The 19,927-nt window shown below is 46.5% G+C and overlaps 1 protein-coding gene across 1 annotated transcript in view; it reads right to left on the minus strand.

Annotated features, from left to right (window-relative positions):
• Positions 1–19,927, minus strand: part of LOC136653931 (zinc transporter ZIP2-like) — a gene marked incomplete at its 5' end in the record, with an annotated part of 419,271 nt that overhangs the window by 236,100 nt on the left and 163,244 nt on the right. The window lies entirely within an intron of this gene.

Here is a 19,927-nt window from a genome sequence, read left to right on the forward strand (position 1 = left end):
TCTCTGTGTTTGCTTGTGTGTGTATGCACATTCTTTTTCATCAAGTTAAAAGCAGGGCTCTGCTGGAACAATAATTGGGCAAAAAAAAATGACATATGAGGAAACTTTTCTAATGTATTAAATGCATGCATGTTCCAAAGTGTTTTACAAACATCAAAGTAGTTGGACTTAACAATTTTTTTAAAAGACAAACCATAAAAGTGAGGGGGGAAATAATGAGGCAAGTAAGAAGAAAGAGAAGTTCAGTCAGGTAGCAAAATCCTTTTTCCTTACTAGCTGTTCCCTGGTATTCAGTTCAGGCTTCAGAACAATAATGTAGATTTTAGGGATGAAGATGCAACCCAGCAATCCAGCACTGGAGGCCAAGATGGAGAAGATCTCCACGGCCACCATATATTTCCCCTTGGTGCTCAAGTAGGCCGGGATAAATGATACCCAGACACTGCAAAACACCAGCATGCTGAAGGTGATCAGCTTGGCTTCATTGAAAGTATCTGGCAGTTTTCTGGCAAAGAAAGCCACGGCAAAGCTGATGATGGCCAGAAAGCCCGTGTAGCAAAGCACAGTGTAGAACATGGTGGGTGCACCTTCATTGCATTGCAATATGATCTGAGTGGATTGAGAATGCATGTCTGATTCTGGGAAGGGGGGAGACGTGGTCAGCCATACTGCACAGATGCCACTCTGAGTCAGAGAAGAGAGTATGATGACCGACACTGCCAGTCTTTTCCCTACCCATTTCCTCATCCTGTTTCCTGGCTTAGTGGCCATGAAGGCCACCACCACAGTGAGGGTTTTGGCCAACACACAGGAAACAGCAATGGAGAAGATGATGCCAAACATGCTTTGGCGGAGAAGGCATGTCACCCTCCCAGGCTGGCCAATGAACAGAAAGGAGCAGAGGAAGCAAAGCAGCAGAGAGCAGAGGAGGGCACAGGTGATGCTCCAGTTGTTGGCCTTGACTATGGGAGTATCGTGGTGTTGAATGAAGACCCACATCACTATTCCAGTGACTGCAGAAAAGAAGAGAGCCAAGGAAATCAGTGTAATTCCCAAGGGCTCTTGACTCGACAAGTAAGTTATTGTTTTAGGGATGCACTGATCCTGCTTCCTGTTTGGGTGGTGATCTTCTGGGCACTTGTGGCATTCTTCTGCAACTGGCAATAACAAGCAAATTCATGAAAATATAGTACAGGAGAACTTGCATACAGTTTGTGATTTTATTTAGTTATATTTCCACATACCGTTATTTAAATATTGTCATATTCTGCTCTATGGATTATAGCAAGCCTTTCATCACCAGGATTGGTCTGTCACGTGAAGCCTCTTATGATGGTGGAAGGTGCATCCGCTTTTGGAAAATAGCGGCCAACAGAGCAGGCAGCACTCCATTGGTGGCCATTTTTATGAGCGCTGCGTCATGAGGCAGCAGTGCTGCAGCTCAGCCAAACAGGCCCTGCAGAACCTAGTAAGGTAGCTGTGGGGGCAGGTGATGGATAGGAGGGAAGGTGGGGAGAGGTGGTTAGTGGCAAAACTGGGTGAAGAGGGGGAGGAACAGGGGCGTGGAGGCAGCAGGAGTTGATGTCACTTTGTACTCTTTTACTTACCTGTCTGGACCGAGATGCTATCTTCAGAGCACTGAGCACAGTCATAGCAACACACCTGGGCACCCTGACGAACAATCCTGCTGTGTCCAGGAGGACAACTGTCAACACATGTGGACTGTGGAAGCATCTATCAACAGGTAGAAAAGCATCACATTGAGAACCTGAAACCAGCCATTTCTTCCTGTGTTCTGTCATGTTGAGTTCAACCTATTTACCCACGGAGGTTCTAAGAGGGATTGAAAGAGTCTCTGTGACACTCAAAATACCATGGTGCAACAGGGCCTGAGACAACAACAGCACTGAGAATGAAGTGTTCTGGATCAGAGCACACCCTTCCTCTGATCTTTTTCTGCTGTGGATTCTACAATTCAGGAAGATAATAGAAATCCTCACTTGGTTGTACTTGTGATTCCACACTATGGCACTTCTGTTGATGGTGAACTCTTTTCCTGCAGGAGCCCAGGGGTCCATCCGTCCAACACGGATTCTATGAAAGGACTTATTGGGATATGTGACTGTGTTCATGATGTCATATGGAGCTGCCAAATCCATGTTTTCATCAAAGAATATTTCTTCCCCGACACTATTGTTGAAGTGAACATTTTTCAGAAAGGAGTGAAGCTAGTTTGGAAGTGAGAAAAATGTGAATGAGCTGCTTTCAGTGGTCAAAACCTAGTGCAACTTCCCTGAAACTATTGGATTTGTTACATTCGCACATAAGTTAATGGCCCTATCCCCAGGGCCATAGCACTAGTCTTAAGTGTGCGGCCCTGGCAGCAGCCATCACAAACGTACTGTAAAGTGATGGAATGTTTATAGTTATTAGATGCCATTTGAGGCACATTTGCCTGGAAGTAACCCCATCTGAACTCAGTCTAACATTCCTGTAAATGTAGACATGCATAAGAATGCCCTGAGAATCAGTGATCGAACTGTGGGGGAAATGCACCATGTCCTGGATGACATTCATAAGCACACTCCCAAACTCCAACCAATTTTGTCCAAATTATGGCCCACCCTGTAGTCTTCTTAGAAATGACTCATTAGAGAAGACGAATTAAGGCCGAAATCCCAACCAACTTTCCAGCACTGACATGGTTGTGCCAGTGGGGCATATGCTGCATTTGGGGGCAGTCATGGAGGCGTCCTCAAGGTAAGGGAATGCTTGTTCCCTTACCTCGGAGCTGCATCGCCCTGATCTCGGTCCTGGAAAGTTGGTTAGGACTGCGCCCGAAAGGGGACTGCACAAAACCTAAGATGATTTTGCCAGTCCTAGTTAAATGACTGAGAAAACACTTCCATTTTTGCCATATGTGAAACCAGCAAGAAAGAGAGAGGGTGCTAGTAATATCTGCAGTAGGGCAAGGTACTCTTGCCAATTACAGGTTGAGCCTCATTATTTGTGTGGGTTCTGTTCCAAGCACTCACATAGAAGGTAAAAAATGCACTATAGCAAATCAATGCAAAAAACCAAGTTTCTTTGCTCTGGCGATTTAAAAACAACCTTGCTGACCTTTGTGATGTAAGATAAGAATCATTAAGAAGACAATCCATTAATCCGTTGTCCTGCAAGGGCTTACAAAGGTGCTTCACTCAGTCCCTCCCTTCACCAATGCAAAGTGATTACCTTTCTTTCACATGCTCAGGGGGAAGGGAGGGGTCCCCTGGAGAGAGAAGGATTGATGGATTGTCAGCCAGCTGCCCTCTCTCTCTCTCTCTTATTAAGGAGGCTATTGTTAAAGGACTGGTCAGTTTTTTAAACTGAATTTAAAGGGATGCGTTTTTCCCCTTCTCCAGGGATCAGCACATTCTTTCTCATCTGCAGTGGCCATTTGTGTTGAGTCAAATCCGTGTATAAAAAGTCCATGAATAACAAGGCTGGACCTGTATGACGTTTCTTATTAAACTGAATTAATAGGAGAATCCACTCTACCTGCCACGGCTGAACATCCCTGAAGTCCCATGAACCTCCATCTCCCATCAATTTCTGTTTTGACCTCGATGAATCTATGGCATGGAGTGCATGTACCAGAGCATAAACAGAATTGTAGATGCCATAACTATGACCAGCCATTCCTGTTTCAAATATGGACTTGGGAAGGCTGCTCAACTTTTCCCTCCCCGTGCAGCATTGTCCTGCTGGTTTATATTGAGCAACTAAAGGCAATGAACAGTAAAACATATTGGACCAGAAAATCTGGAACAGAAATTGATGAAATTCTTTAAAATATAATGTCTCAAGAAAATCTGCATATCCTGCCATTTCATTTGTGTGGAGTGCAAAGGACAAAGTGCCATTGAAAGATTGTGGTGTGAATAGATCCAGATGGAATACAGAAGAGAAATCCCAGTGAGCTGTTATGATCCAAACCCTCTCTATTGGTTTCATTTCATCACGTTCACTTTTTGACAGAATCTTGCGTAAACCCTCCATGGAACGAAACCCCCCATGAACGAGAATCACGTTGCTTTTGGCTGAGGAGATGGTAGAACGTGTTCGTTCCAGTTGATCATGAATCTGCTTTTCCATTTCTCCCCAGAAGGACTTGAGTGTTGGAACAACTTCCCTAAAAGCGATGCAAATGTGGCTCTGGAGGAGCCTGGGCTTGAGGATCCGCCCAAAGGTCTCTCCGCTGTCGTCATCTGAGACAATGAGGCCAACCCAGGTCCATCCAAAATGCCGAAGCAGCTGCACAATCCCATCGTACTGAGCCTTTTCATTTGGGATCATCCGGTATAAGGAGGGGAACTGAGTTTTGTCACTTAATGCGGGATCAAAGGAGCCGTAGCTGAGCTAAAGGGAATGCCAGGGATATTTTCAGAGCTAAGAACCATTCTGCAAATGTCAATCGATGCCCCAAATGTGTGACACAATAGAAGTTTGATTTCAATTTGTGTTTCATTGCCCAGCAAATATTGTGGAGACTTCTGATGCTGCAGTCTGGGCAGGATTACTGGAGTACTAATTATACCTTATGCACAATGCCACATGTCAGAGTCCAATTAAAATTTTTAAAGGGTTCAGGATTTGGCATAGAAAATGGGCAGGTTGTACTTTCTTTCCCTGCCCATTGCTTCTTTACTACCAATTTCTCCCATTTTTCCCTTCCCCTCAGTGTACAAAATGATGGCCTGCACATGTTATGAACACTACCAGTTGACACATTGCTGGTAGCAGAAGGGCTTAGCTTCTGGTTTTCTAACTAGAAAGCAACCTAATCTAATATCCTGTATGCACACATTCTCATGCAAAGTGTAATTAGAACCTGATTGAAACATGAATGACCAAAGCTAAGCAAAGAGAGCACAACAGAGTCTTTTGGCCCCAATTTGGGTGAGACATATGTAGAAATACAGCGTGTTTGCCTTCCCTAACTTTTCCATTGCTTGAAAATATACACATAGATGAAGGCACATACCTGTGGTATCCTATAGAGATTGACAATGTGGGGCATCTGCCTGGCGTTATAAGTGGTGAGTCCTCCAATGATAGCCCTTAGCTTGACTTTTGTTCCACAATTGTAATTGAGGGGATTCTGAAATGCTGAGAAAAGAACTTCCATGGTGCCAGCACAGGATCCTTTTGCATTGTAAGCATTTAGGGAGATTGTGTAACTCAGTGAGTTGTTGGGTAAAAGGTTGGAATTTGTGTTGATCTCACTTATGGCAAACCAAAAAACAGAGACATGGTGGAAGTTCTGAGGCACTAAGCTATAAAGAAGTATGCTCGTTGAATATTAGACCTTGTACGTGTAGACAAGCATAGTATCTCTGAACTAAGGTATAGCTACTAGGCACTGAGGTTTGTAATAATTTGTTTCCGCACTGTCCAATGAACACTCGAGACAACAGATATGGAAGAAAGGGCCACTTTATTGAACATAAACCAGAGGAGCAGAGGCTAAGACCTGCAGTATCCGAGGCAGCGAAAGCCCCTTGTGGTGCGGGGAGGGGACCTCTGGGCGGTACCAGAAACCTCTGCCCCCCAGGCGGGCATGCACCCGACTCTGAGTCGTGCCCCGCTGCTGGGACGGCGCGTCTCATCCATGTCTATCCCTTAAGGGGAAGGCAGCTGGACCGCAGCCTGCGCCACCTCGAGCCGCTGAGCCTCTGAGGTGGGACCTGCGATCCCGGCCAGGGCCCCGTCCAAGTCCTCGTGCCACCAAGCCCCTGAGGACTGAAATAGGGTTCTGCCCTGCCTGAGCCGCCTGAAGGTGCATGCCAGAGTCCCATTCACGCCTCCAAACCCGCACCACCTGCCCTCTTAAAGTGAACAATGGCAGTTTGTAAACAGGGGGGTGTAACCCCAAGCCCTTAACAGTCTGGGGTAGGCGAAAAAACTGCCTGCCCATTGGCCAATCTTGGCAGGCAGCAAAAAATTCCTACCCGGCCCCGAACAGCGACCAGTTAAACTCAGACTGTCTCTAGGGCGGGCGGGTGGGTATTCCCACAGTGCCCACGTGCACAAAGAGGAAGAGGGCTGGGTCTCGTCCCTTTTTAAAGGACCACCGTAGCTGCCCAACCCAGCCCCCTACACCTCCCCCTTGGGGAGGGGCTCTCGTGTCCTGGTCAGGCATAACAAACTTTGATCACCTCCTTAAAGGGGGCGATCGTGAATCTCATAGTAGGTCTTTTGTATTTTGATCCTTTAGAACAGGGATGGCCAACCCGCAGCATACCCCATGCCATATTTTATGTAGAGAATCTTCATTGTGCAACTCCACTTTAATGTCACTTTTAGCGATTACCATGACAGATAAGTAGAGCTATTAGAGCCTCCAAATTTAAGGGCAGTATATCTCCCAGTGCCAGAAGGTACAAAGCAAGAAGTCTGGGAGTGCTGTCTGGTGCTTTCTAAAGTCATCTGACTGAGACCAGAAAGGTGGCCTGCATCAACCCTGAGTCCAGCCCAGCAGGACTTGTTTCAAGGCGCATGTAATGTATGTTCATTGCCCTTCTGCACAGTGGAGCCTCCCTCTGCCTGCCCAACTCCTCATCCTCAAAGATGATCTTAGCCAGGATCTCTTTGCAGATGGTTTTTCTGAAGATGTGATCTTTGCCAAACTGGGCTTTGCTGATCGTGTTGGACGTCTCTCGTTGGCACCACCACCTTCTCATTGGCACCACCCCATTCCATCCCTGCCACCTTCTACAGCCACCCCTTGCCTTTTCAGTGCTCTACCAATACCGGCCTTCTCAGGTAAGAAAGTAACCCACCAGTTGGCGGAATGCAACTCACTGGCATCCGCCCTATTGGTTTTCTGTCCTGTCCGTCATTCTTTTCCTCCCCTTCTCCCATTTTCCAACTAGAGCAAACCAAGAGGAGTGGGCGTGGCTGCCCTGAATGGACCCATTATGGTGTTAGAAACTTGGGGGCATGCTGTGTAAGGAGTTGCCAAGGAAGCAAGCAAACCATCAACTGCTGCAATGCTTTCTTTGTTATGATTTACATGTTTTTCAGAAATGCATGGCGACTTTGTGAGTGCCACTTGGAAAGTGTCCACGTGCCACTAGCGGCACATGTGCCACAGGTCAGCCACTCCTGCTTTAGAACATTGGTACATCATTGGAAAGGAAAGAAGGATGAGGTGGAGGCTAAGAGGCAAGAATGGGACAGGCACCATTGGGGAAGCAAAGGAAAAGAAGGAGGGGGGAGAGAAGTTGCTACTAAACTGGAGTGATGAGAAGCGCAGAGGAAGAGAAGGTGGGGCAGTGGTAGCAGGAAGGAGAAACAGATGAACACTACAAGGCAATGGGCGTGGCCTGATGTAGAGAGGAGGGCAGGCACCCGAGAGCAGGGGTGTCAAACTCATTTCATACAGAGGGCCGAAGTTAGCATTCAGGGCTCTAGCTGAGGGCCAGAAGTGATGTCATTAAGCAGATAGTGACATTATTAATCAACTAATGGTCAGAAATCAGACCCTGTTCTCATATAAAAACTCATTAACTGCAAATGACAGAAGAGAAAGTACGCAAATCTTGATCATATCTCAAGATTTGGGAGAGCCCAATTTTCATGTGGACCGCCTTTTCAGCAGTAACACCTCAGAAGCTGAGAGACTGAGGTCCAGATAAAAAGCTTCCGGGGGCCACATCCGGCCCCTGGGCCTTATGTTTGACACCCCTGCCCTAGAGACTGGGGGAGCTTTGTGAGGGGAAGAGGGCTATTACCAAGGAGTGGCCACCAAGGTCCCGAGTTCTGCAAAGGATGGCACTGGAGAAACGGGAGCCCTAATGCAGAAGACTCTAGACTGGGGAGGAGTGGAGGCCAGGAGGAGGGAAGAGGAGGAGGGAAGAAGCAATGTCTGAAACTGAGCAAAAACGAGAGCAGAGAACCCCTGGCTTCAGCATTTCCAGAAACTACATATCTAGCCATCACTGCATGATATTGAAAGTCAATGCACATTTTTAAACTTCTGCACCTCAAACGCTCCGCATCTGATTCCTCTGAAATTTGACCAGTGTATGCTGCACAATAAGGCTGCAATCCTATACACACTTTCCTAGGAGTAAGCCCAGTTGAGCACAATGGAATTTACTTCTAAGCAGACATGCATAGGATTGTGCTGTCAGTATATTCTCTGAGCCTTGGTTGATACAGTTCAGACAATCTTTTTTCATATTACAATTAATGGAGTGTTTATAATGGGGAATGCAGTTGGATTCATCGACATTAAATGGCCCCATTATAACAAGATCAAATATAATGACGACTTTCCCCCTTCTAGTCACAGAAATATTGAGAATGTCCATTTTCACACACTGAGGAACTACTTACATGCCACTTTGTGAGAAAAGTGGGCGTGTACTAAAGTGGAACTCATCCCAAAAGTTAAGGTAAATAGAGACAAATTCAGCAATCAGTATTTCATCTGGAGAAACCTCAATAGGAGTTGGAGACCTTGGCCTCCAGCCACATTGGTAGTCCTGGTGCTTGCAAAAAACGTGAGGCAGCAAAAGGAGCAGCAGCAATGCCATCTGCCCGCAGTTCTTGTCCACAGCTAAACCGGTCAAAGTTTGTTGTGCGACACACACCAACTGCACAATTGCCACAAGAATCAGTCTTGAAAGAGGCTCCTAAAACCAAGACACTGCTGCACCCAATTCCCCACCTGGAGTCTCAAACATTCAGTTGATCCTTTCTTGCCTGCCTCCAATTTACCTTGAAGAAGCTGGTAGCTGACAGGTTGCTTTGGAACCAGCCTTCATAGATGGAGTGCCTCATCAGCTCCTGGGATGGATTCATCTGTTTCTGTTTTGAATTCTGCTTGTGGTCTCTGGTTAGCCATGGGACTTTTGGAGCTAGATAAGTATAATTATCCGAATTACAGGGTTGAGAATTGCCATTTCCAACTTGCTCAGTTCTCTTCAAAACTCAAGAAGTTATGTCTGTTGGCTATACAGCCAGGGGCCAGACGCACTGCATGATGGGTATTGAGTAGAAGTTTCTGAATTGATTTAGACTAGCATGAGAACAGTGGAAATAGGAGGAAGAAGTGACCACAGGTGACCAGTTTGGATTTCCATCTGTGGCATTTAGCCAGCAGTAGTGGACCTACCATTCACTGAAAAGGGCTAATGGCCAGATGCAAAGCTCTGCATGCTTCCAGGACCACGCAGAAGCCTTACTGAGACTCCAGACGTGGTCGAACATGCAGGGAAACCTCAGATGCCCTCCTTGGTTCGTCCTGGAGTTGTGCGAGGCTCTGTAGCGATCCCATGAGTAGGGGGGGTGTGTGGATTTGAGCACAGGGCGGTGGCAGCATCTTGCGGGGGAGCCATCATGGACCTTGACCCTGAGCGTGGGGCTGGGGAAGTCCACCACTGTTAGCCAGCCAACCAAAAAGTCACCCCAGATAACAGGATAAGTGAAATATGGTATTGAGATCGTACTTATTTCTTTTCATATTTTGCATTTAGCTTTTTGCCTAGCATAGAAAATGCTAACAACCCGATCCTATGTGTGAGACAAGCTGGTATAAAGGAGCCCTGCCAGCACTCTGCTGGCAGAAGACAGTTTCTGCTGACAGACGTAGACCTAGTGCCTGCCAAAATGCTGCACCACCGCGTATCAAACACAGACGAGATACTAGTGCAATCCCAGCAGCATGAGGGCATTCCATGGGTTTGTCACGGAGTACGGCAGTGCCAAATCCGATTCCTGCCCCGCTTCTTGGGTCTTTCTGAGGCCTTTCTTGGGTAGATGGGTGCCTTCCTCTCATAGCGCTCTCTATGGGCCCTAGGAGGGTGGGTTTGTCCCTGGGGTGGTGTAGTCCCTGGCCCACTTTGCACTCACCTTCACTAGCTAATGTACTGGGCTGTGATGGGCTCCTGGATGGCAGTGCCCCAGGAACTGCTGGGCTGGCTTTGCATCGGTGGGTGGGATGTCCATGGCCCTTGTCATGAATATGTGCAGTTTAGGCCTAGTTGCATTGCAAAGCCTGAACCAAAGTAACCCAGTAACATAGAAGTGGCTTGCATCCTCCATGTTGGCAAACTTCAGTCTCGAAAGACTCTGGTATCGCGCTCTGAAAGGTGGTTCTGGAACAGCATCTAGTGTGGCTGAAAAGGCCGATTCGGGAGTGACAGTCCCTTCCACACCGGGAGCAAGTGCAGTCTGTCCCTAGTCTGTCTCCCTGGCTATAGGCTTGTATCCTAGCTGCAAGGAATTTACAACTCAATGAAAGGTGATAATGTACACCTCAGCAGACCGAGAGGCACCCATGAATCCCCAGTGGGGAGGGGGAGAACTAAGAGGGCTAGCATCCAGCCCCACTTTGAGAAGATTCTGTCCCCAAGAGTTCTGATTGGTCAGTTCAAAAAAGTACAGAGTCACCTCATCCTGTAGCATGAGAAGTATAAGAACAAAGCCCAAAGGGGTGTCTTGTCTCTTATTCTTTGGTCTTTGTCTCTTGGTGGGAAAGGTGGTGGGTGCTCATCCTGCCCCACCAGGGCCATGTGGCCTCATAGGTAACTGGGGCTGAAGATCTACAACAGAAGCTGACCCAGGTGAGAGTTAGGGAATAATAGAGATAGCCAGTTAGCTTTATTATTTTAATGCTGAGATATTTCCTAGAAGTTTCATGCCTCTAGTATTTGCTGCCTTTTGGAACTTTATGTAACCTTATGTACTTCATAAAGTAAAATTCCTTTTACTAAGTTGTTCATTGTCTGTTGGGGACAAAGGTTCAGAATCCTGCCTAGCCATTCAGCAAGCTACCAAATACTCATCGAGGACTAGTAACTTGAGGTCTGAGGCTTTAAATTAAAGAAAGTACTCAGTGCCTGCAAGGGATAGAATTAAACCTCGAGGGTCTCAGGGTCCCTGGACAGAGACACTGGCACATACAGAGTGGTGGCAGTTCTACCGCACAGGGGTCCTTGAGGCTCTAGGGTTCAAGAACCAAGAACTCTGAGCACCCAAAACCCTGGGAGTGTATGACAAGTATACGACAGCCCTGAGCCCCCTTCCCCATCAGCCAGGGCTGCTGTGTTCTTCTGCAGGCCATACTGTGGAACATGGCACAAACACCTTGGCGACCTTGGTCCTCATCAGAAGCCCCCTGGATAGTTGCAGGCACCAGAAGAACATCTTCAGCATCCCAAACACACATCACAGTCATGGATGGTACGCCATGTTGAACCTGGCCATAGGCCTTGGAGGCTCCATCACATAAGGCATCATGGACTAAGGCCAAGGGGGTAGCCATGGTTAAGATGGAGGCAGCTGGCTATCACCATGTGACTGAATGGCCCTCCAAACCCAAGTCCCAACACCTACCTAGGAGCCAGCCATTCCTCTCTGGCCATGATGCCAAGGTGGACTTGATGGCAGAGCTGTTGAAAACCTGGGCACCATGGATGCTGCCAAGGAACTTGGCAGTGATGGTGGTGAAGAGTCCCCAGGCATCACAGGTTGCCTAGACATTCAGGGTGTGCTGCTGATGTCTGTTGCAGTTCATCCTGGGCACATCAGGTGGAGTGGATATACCCACATGTGTCACATCAACAATGGAGATGAATTTGAGAAACACCACAACGCCATAGTATTCTTAATGCAGGTGATGCAGCTATGCGACAGCAGTGAGGAAAGTGACATAGACAGACAGGTGCAGGAAGTTGGCATTGCAAAACTCATCAACACATCAACTGGTAGATAATTAGGCAGTTCCTGTATTGACATGTGATGACCCCTGGAAGCTTTCAGTCCCCAGGTAGTGGAGGGCCATCAGGAATTTCCGGAGGAAGGGGATGCTCTTCCGGGTTGAGACTGGATCCTGGGGCTGAAGAGCTGGCACAGTCCCTATCCAGCTGGTACGCCTGGATGCAGGACACATCTGTAAGAAGGGCCTGATGGATGAGAGGCAGGGTCCTCTAGGGGCGGTACCATGTATGCCATTCCTCTCGCTCAACGAGGTAGTGTGCAGGAGTGGCACATGCAGGGGGTCCTGACAATTGCTGGGAGGGAGGAGTGCCACTGCAAAGAGCTTCCCCAATGGAAAAATGAGCCCCGTGGGATGTGACCAATGTTTTTTGTCCTGCTGGTGTGCATCAGGGTGCTGCCATGGCCTGCTGCTCCCAGCTCCCCCCCCCCCCCCCGTATGTGGTGGCTACATACTTCAGTCCAGACCAATTGCTACACCTGGTGCTGCTTGCACAACCTATCCAACCTGTTCCAGCCAATCTTCCCTCAATCCTCCCCAAACCATAACCTGCCCTCACGACCCACAACTTCCTTCCACCTCTGACTTATCTGTTCCAGCTGTGCATCTGGAAGTTCACAACATCGCCACAGCTTTTGTGACATGGTTAAGAGGACATAACAGCACTAGAGTGTGAGATCTGCTGCCGTGGGCTCTCTATGGAATTGGGCTGCCCAACTGCTTTTTTCCATGAGTCTGTGAGCCCACCAATTTTCTCTCCTGAAGAACTTCCATGGAACAAGGAAGCACTACAAATCTTTTTGTTGCCTGCGAATTATTTATTTTAAACATTTGTATCCTGCCTTTCCTATGCTGAAACAAAAGCGGAAGGTGGCTTTTGAGTGGCAGAGTGCAATTTTTGAGTGGCAACTTCAGCTCAGCCCTCAATATAACTTTCCATCAAACAGAAGGAAAAGTTTCATTTGCTTTAGTTAATAGAGTAATGTTTATAGAGAGATGGCTTCATTCAACATCACCATTGATTATCTTTTGACTATGAGGTGCTAAACAAGCATAAAGGTGGACCAGATTTTGCCTATAGCCTTAAACAAGATAATAGACAATAAGGAAAGTGCAACAGTGATAAGAGGAAAGGAAGAATTTAGGTAAGGACCAAAATTACTTTTTCCTTACTAGCTGTTCTTTGGTGTTCAACTCAGGCCTCAGTACAATAATGTAGACTTTAGGGATGAAGATGCAACCCAGCAATCCAGCACTGGAGGCCAAGATGGAGAAGATCTCCACGGCCACCATGTATTTCCCCTTGGTGCTCAAGTAGGTATCAAATAAATGATACCCAGAAACTGCAAAACACCAGCATGCTGAAGGTGATCAGCTTGGCTTCATTGAAAGTATCTGGCAGTTTTCTGGCAAAGAAAGCCACGGCAAAGCTGATGATGGCCAGAAAGCCCATGTAGCCAAGCACAGTGTAGAACACGGTGGGTGAACCTTCGTTGCATTGCACTATGATCTGAGTGGGCTGAGAATTCATGTCTGATTCTGGGAAGGGGGGAGACGTGGTCAGCCACACTGCACAGATGGCACTCTGAGTCAGAGAAGAGAGTATGATGACTGACACTGCCAGCCTCTTCCCGACCCATTTCCTCATCCTGTTTCCTGGCTTGGTGGCCATGAAGGCCACCACCACAGTGAGGGTTTTGGCCAAAACACAGGAAACAGCAATGGAGAAGATGATGCCAAACACGGTTTGGCGGAGAAGGCAGGTCACCCTCCCAGGCTGGCCAATGAACAGAAAGGAGCAGAGGAAGCAAAGCAGCAGAGAACAGAGGAGGGCACAGGTGATGCTCCAGTTGTTGGCCTTGACTATGGGAGTATCGTGGTGTTGAATGAAGACCCACATCACTATTCCAGTGACTGCAGAAAAGAAGAGAGCCAAGGAAATCAGTGTAATTCCCAAGGGCTCTTGACTCGACAAGTAAGTTATTGTTTTAGGGATGCACTGATCCTGCTTCCTGTTTGGGTGGTGATCTTCTGGGCACTTGTGGCATTCTTCTGCATCTGGAAATAACAAGCAAATTCATGCAAATATAGTACAGGAGAACTTGCACACAGTTTGTGATTTTATTTAGTTATAGTTCCACATACCGTTATTTAAATATTGTCATATTCTGCTCTATGGATTATAGCAAGCCTTTCATCACCAGGATTGGTCTGTCACGTGGAGCCTCTTACGACGGTGGAAGGCACATCCACTTTTGGAAAATGGTGGCCAACAGAGCAGGCAGCACTCCATTGGTGGCCATTTTTATGAGCGCTGCGTCATGAGGCAGTAGTGCTGCAGCTCAGCCAAACAGATGCTGCAGAACCAAGTAAGGTAGCAGTGGGGGCAGGTGATGGATAGGAGGGTGGGTGGGGAGAGGTGGTTAGTGGCAAAACTGGGTGAAGAGGGGGAGGAACAGGGGCGTGGAGGCAGCAGGAGTTGATGTCACTTTGTACTCTTTTACTTACCTGTCTGGACCGAGATGCTATCTTCAGAGCACTGAGCACAGTCATAGCAACACACCTGGGCACCCTGACGAACAATCCTGCTGTGTCCAGGAGGACAACTGTCAACACATGTGGACTGTGGAAGCATCTATCAACAAGTAGAAAAGCATCATATTGAGAAGCTGAAACCAGCCATTTCTTCCTGTTTTCTGTCATGTTGAGTTCAACCTATTTACCCACGGAGGTTCTAAGAGGGACTGATGGAGTCTCTGTGACACTCAAAATACCATGGTACAACAGGGCCTGAAACAAAAATAGCACTGAGAATGGAGGGTTCTGGGTCAGAGCACACCCTTCCTCTGATCTTTTTCTGCTGTGGATTCTACAATTCAGGAAGATAATAGAAATCCTCACTTGGTTGTACTTGTGATTCCACACTATGGCACTTCTGTTGATGGTGAACTCTTTTCCTGCAGGAGCCCAGGGGTCCATCCGTCCAACATGGATTCTATGAAAGGACTTATTAGGATATGTGACTGTGTTCATGATATCATATGGAGCTGCCAAATCCATGTTTTCATCAAAGAATATTTCTTCCCCGACACTATTGTTGAAGTGAACATTTTTCAGAAAGGAGTGAAGCTAGTTTCGAGTGAGAAAAATGTGAATGAGCTGCGTTCAGTGGTCAAAACCTAGTGCAACTTCCCTGAAACTATTGGATTTGTTACATTCGCGCATAAGTTAATGGCCCTATCCCCAGGGCCATAGCATTAATCTTAAGTGTGCGGCCCTGGCAGCAGCCATCACAAACGTACTGTAAAGTGATGGAATGTTTATAGTTATTAGATGCAATTTGAGGCACATTTGCCTGGTGACCCCATCTGAACTCAGTCTAACTTTCTTGTAAGTGTAGAGATGCATAAGAATGCCCTGATCGAACTGTGGGGGAAATGCACCACCTCCTGGATGACATTCATAAGCACACTCCCTAACTCCCACCAATTTCATCCAAATTATGGCCCACCCTGTAGTCTTCTTAGAAATGACTCATTAGAGAAGACTAATTAAGGCCCAAATCCCAACCAAATTTCCAGCACTGACATGGCTGAGCTAGTGGGGCATATGCTGCAGTTGGGGGCAGTCATGGAGGGAATGCTTGTTCCCTTACCTCGGAGCTGCATCGCCCTGATCTCGGTCCTGGAAAGTTGGTTAGGACTGCGCCCGAAAGGGGACTGCATAAAACCTAAGATGATTTTGCCAGTCCTAGTTAAATTACTGAGAAGACACTTCCATTTTTGCCATATGTGAAACCAGCAGGAAAGAGAGAGGGTGCTGGTAATATCTGCAGTAGGACAAGGTACTCTTGCCAATTACAGGTTGAGCCTCATTATTTGCGTGGGTTCTGTTCCAAGCACTCACATAGAAGGTAAAAAACGCACTATAGCAAATCAATGCAAAAAACAAAGTTTCTTTGCTCTGGTGATTTAAAAACAACCTTGCTGACCTTTGTGATGTAAGATAAGAGTCATTAAGAAGACAATCCATCAATCATTCATCCTGCAAGGGCTTATAAAGGCACTTCACTCAATCCCTCCCTTCACCAATGCAAAGTGATTACCTTTCTTTTACATGCTCAGGGGGAAGGGAGGGGTCGCCTGGAGAGAGAAGGATTGATGGATTGTCAGCCAGCTGCCCTCTCTCTCTCTTTCTCTTTCTCTCTCTCTCTCTCTCTCATTAAGGAGGCTACAGTTAAAGGACTGGTCAGTTTTTTAAACTGAATTTAAAGGGATGCGTTTTTCCCCTTCTCCAGGGATCAGCACACTCCTTCTCATCTGCAGTGGCCTTTTGTGTTGAGTCAAATCCGTGTAATAATAATAATAATAATAATAATAATAATAATAATAATAATAATAATAATAATAATAATAAACAGGTATTTATATATCGCCTTTCTTGGTCTTTATTCAAGGCGGTTTACATAGGCAGGCTTTATTTTAAATCCCTTTATTAAATAGGGATTTTTACAATTTGAAAGAAGGTTCTTTCTTTCAAGAACCACTACATTCAACGTGTTTCATTCTGATCTGGCTTCACATTCTGGCCTCCATCCTCCCACGTTCAGAGCAGATGGAAATAGCTCGGCTTCAGCTTAGGGATGCGTTTTTCCCCTTCTCCAGGGATCAGCACATTCCTTCTCATCTGCAGTGGCCACTTGTGTTGAGACAAATCCGTGTATAAAAAATCTGTGTATTTCAAGGCTGGACCTGTATGACGTCTCTTATTAAACTGAATTAATAGGAGAATCCACTCTACCTGCCACGGATGAACATTCCTGAAGTCCCATGAACCTCCATCTCCCATCAATTTCTGTTTTGACCTCGATGAATCTATGGCATGGAGCGCATGTGCCAGAGCATAAACAGAATTGTAGATGCCATAACTATGACCAGGCACTCCTGTTTCAAATATGGACTTGGGGAGGCTGCTCATCTTTTCCCTCCCCGTGCAGGGTTTTCCTGCTGGTATATATTGACCAACTAAAGGCAACGAACAGTAAAACATACTGGACCAGAAAATCTGGAACAGAAATTGATGAAATTCTTTAAGATATAATGCCTCAAGAAAATCTGCATATCCTGCCATTTCATTTGTGTGGAGTGCAAAGGACAAAGTGCCATTGAAAGATTGTGGTGTGAATAGATCCAGATGGAATACAGAAGAGAAATCCCAGTGAGCTGTTATGATCCAGACCCTCTCTATTGGTTTCATTTCATCACGTTCACTTTTTGACAGAATCTTGCGCAAACCCTCCATAGAGCGTAAACCCCCATGAACAAGAATAACGTTGCTTTTGGCTGAGGAGATGGCACAACGTGTTCGTTCCAGTTGGTCATGAATCTGCTTTTCCATTTCTCCCCAGAAGGACTTGAGCGTTGGAACAACTTCCCTAAAAGCGATGCAAATGTGGCTCTGGAGGAGCCTGGGCTTGAGGATCCGCCCAAAGGTCTCTCCGCTGTCGTCATCTGAGACAATGAGGCCAACCCAGGTCCATCCAAAATGCCGAAGCAGCTGCACAATCCCATCGTACTGAGCCTTTTCATTTGGGATCATCCGGTATAAGGAGGGGAACTGAGCTTTGTCACTTAATGCCGGATCAAAGGAGCCGTAACTGAGCTAAAGGGAATGCCAGGGATATTTTCAGAGCTAAGAACCATCCACAGTCTGCAAATATCAATTGTGTTCCTTGATGTGTGACACAATAGAAGTTTGATTTCAATGTGTGTTTCATTGTCCAGCAAATATTGTGGAGACTTCTGATGCTGTAGTCTGGCCAGGATTACTGGAGTACTAATTATACCTTATGCACAATGCCACATGTCAGAGTCCAATTAAAATTTTTAAAGGGTTCAGGATTTGGCATAGAAAATGGGCAGGTTGTACTTTCCCTGTCCATTGCTTCTTTACTACCAATTTCTTCAATTTTCCCCCTCCCCTTAGTGTACAAAATGAAGGCCAGCACATGTTATGAACACTACCAGTTGACACATTGCTGGTAGCAGAAGAGCTTAGCTTCTGGTTTTCTAACTAGAAAGCAACCTAACTCTAATACCCAGAATGCACACATTCTCATGCAAAGTGTAATTAGAACCTAATTGAAACATGAATGACCAATGCTAAGCAAAGAGAGCACAACAGAGTCTTTTGGCCCCAATTTGGGTGAGACATATGTAGAAATACAACATGCTTGCCTTCCCTAACGTTTCCATTGCTTGAAAATATACACAGAGATGAAGGCACATACCTGTGGTATCCTGTAGAGATTGACAATGTGGGGCATCTGCCTGGCGTTATAAGTGGTGAGTCCTCCAATGATAGCCCTTAGCTTGACTTTCATTCCACAATTGTAATTGAGGGGATTCTGAAATCCTGAGAAAAGAACTTCCATGGTGCCAGCACAGGATCCCTTTTCATTGTAAGCATTTAGGCAGATTGTGTAACTCAGTGAGTTGTTGGGTAAAAGTTTGGAATTTGTGTTGATCTCACTTATGGCAAACCAAAAAACAGAGACATGGTGGAAGTTCTGAGGTACTAAGCTGTAAAGAAGTATGCTCGTTGAATATTAGACCTTGTACATGTAGACAAGCACAGTACCTCTGAACTAAGGTATAGCTACTAGGCACTGAGGTTTGTAATACTTAATATCTCATAGTAGGTCTTTTGAATTTTGATCCTTTAGAACAGGGATGGCCAACCCGCAGCATACCCCATGCCATGTTTTATGTAGAGAATCTTCATTGTGCAACTCCACCTTAAAGTCACTTTTAGCGATTACCATGACAGATAAGTAGAGCTATTAGAGCCTCCAAATTTAAGGGCAGTATATCTCCCAGTGCCAGAAGGTACAAAACCAGAAGGCTGGGAGTGATGTCTGGTGATTTCTAAAGTCATCTGACTGAGACCAGGAAGGTGGCCTGCATCAACCCTGAGTCCAGCCCAGCAGGACTTGTTCCAAGGTGCATGTAATGTATGTTCATTGCCCTTCTGCACAGTGGAGCCTCCCTCTGCCTGCCCATCTTCTCATCAAAGATGATCTTAGCCAGGATCTCTTTGCAGATGATTTTTCTGAAGATGTGATCTTTGCCAAACTGGGCTTTGCTGATCTTGTTGGTCATCTCTGGTTGGCACCACCGCCTTCTTTTTGACACCACCCCATTCCGTCCCTGCCGCCTTCTACAGTCACCCCTTGCCTTTTCAGTGCTCTACCAATAACGGCCTTCTCAGGTAAGAAAGGAACCCACCAGTTGGCGGAATGCAACTCACTGGCATCTGCCCTACTGGTTTTCTGTCCTGTCCGTCATTCTTTTCCTCCCCTTCTCCCATTTTCCAACTAGAGCAAACCAAGAGGAGTGGGCATGGCTGCCCTGAATGGACCCATTATGGTGTTAGAAACTTGGGGGCATGCTGTGTAAGGAGTTGCCAAGGAAGCAAGCAAACCATCAACTGCTGCAATGCTTTCTTTGTTATGATTTACATGTTTTTCAGAAATGCATGGCGACTTTGTGAGTGCCACTTGGAAAGTGCCCACGTGCCACTAGTGGCACATGTGCCACAGGTCAGCCACTCCTGCTTTAGAACATTGGTACATCATTGGAAAGGAAAGAAGGATGAGGTGGAGGCTAAGAGGCAAGAATGGGACAGGCACCATTGGGGAAGCAAAGGAAAAGAAGGAGGGGGAGAGACGTTGCTACTAAACTGGAGTGATGAGAAGAAGGGCAGAGGAAGAGAAGGTGGGGCAGTGGTAGCAGGAAGGAGAAACAGATGAACACTACAAGGCAATGGGCGTGGCCTGATGTAGAGAGGAGGGCAGGCACCCGAGAGCAGGGGTGTCCAAATCGTTTCATACAGAGGGCCAAAGTTAGCATTCAGGGCTCTAGCTGAGGGCCAGAAGTGATGTCATTAAGCAGAAAGTGACGTCATTAGCAGCTAATGGTCAGAAATCAGACCCTGTTCTCATATAAAAACTCATTAACTGCAAATGACAGAAGAGGAAGTACGCAAATCTTGATCATATCTCAAGATTTGGGAGAGCCCAATTTTCATGTGGGCTGCCATTTCGCTGGTAACACCTCAGCAGCTGAGAGCCTGAGGGCCAGATAAAAAGCTTCCGGG

This window comes from Tiliqua scincoides, chromosome 5, assembly GCF_035046505.1.
Source record: "Tiliqua scincoides isolate rTilSci1 chromosome 5, rTilSci1.hap2, whole genome shotgun sequence".
NCBI classification, from domain to species: domain Eukaryota; kingdom Metazoa; phylum Chordata; class Lepidosauria; order Squamata; family Scincidae; genus Tiliqua; species Tiliqua scincoides.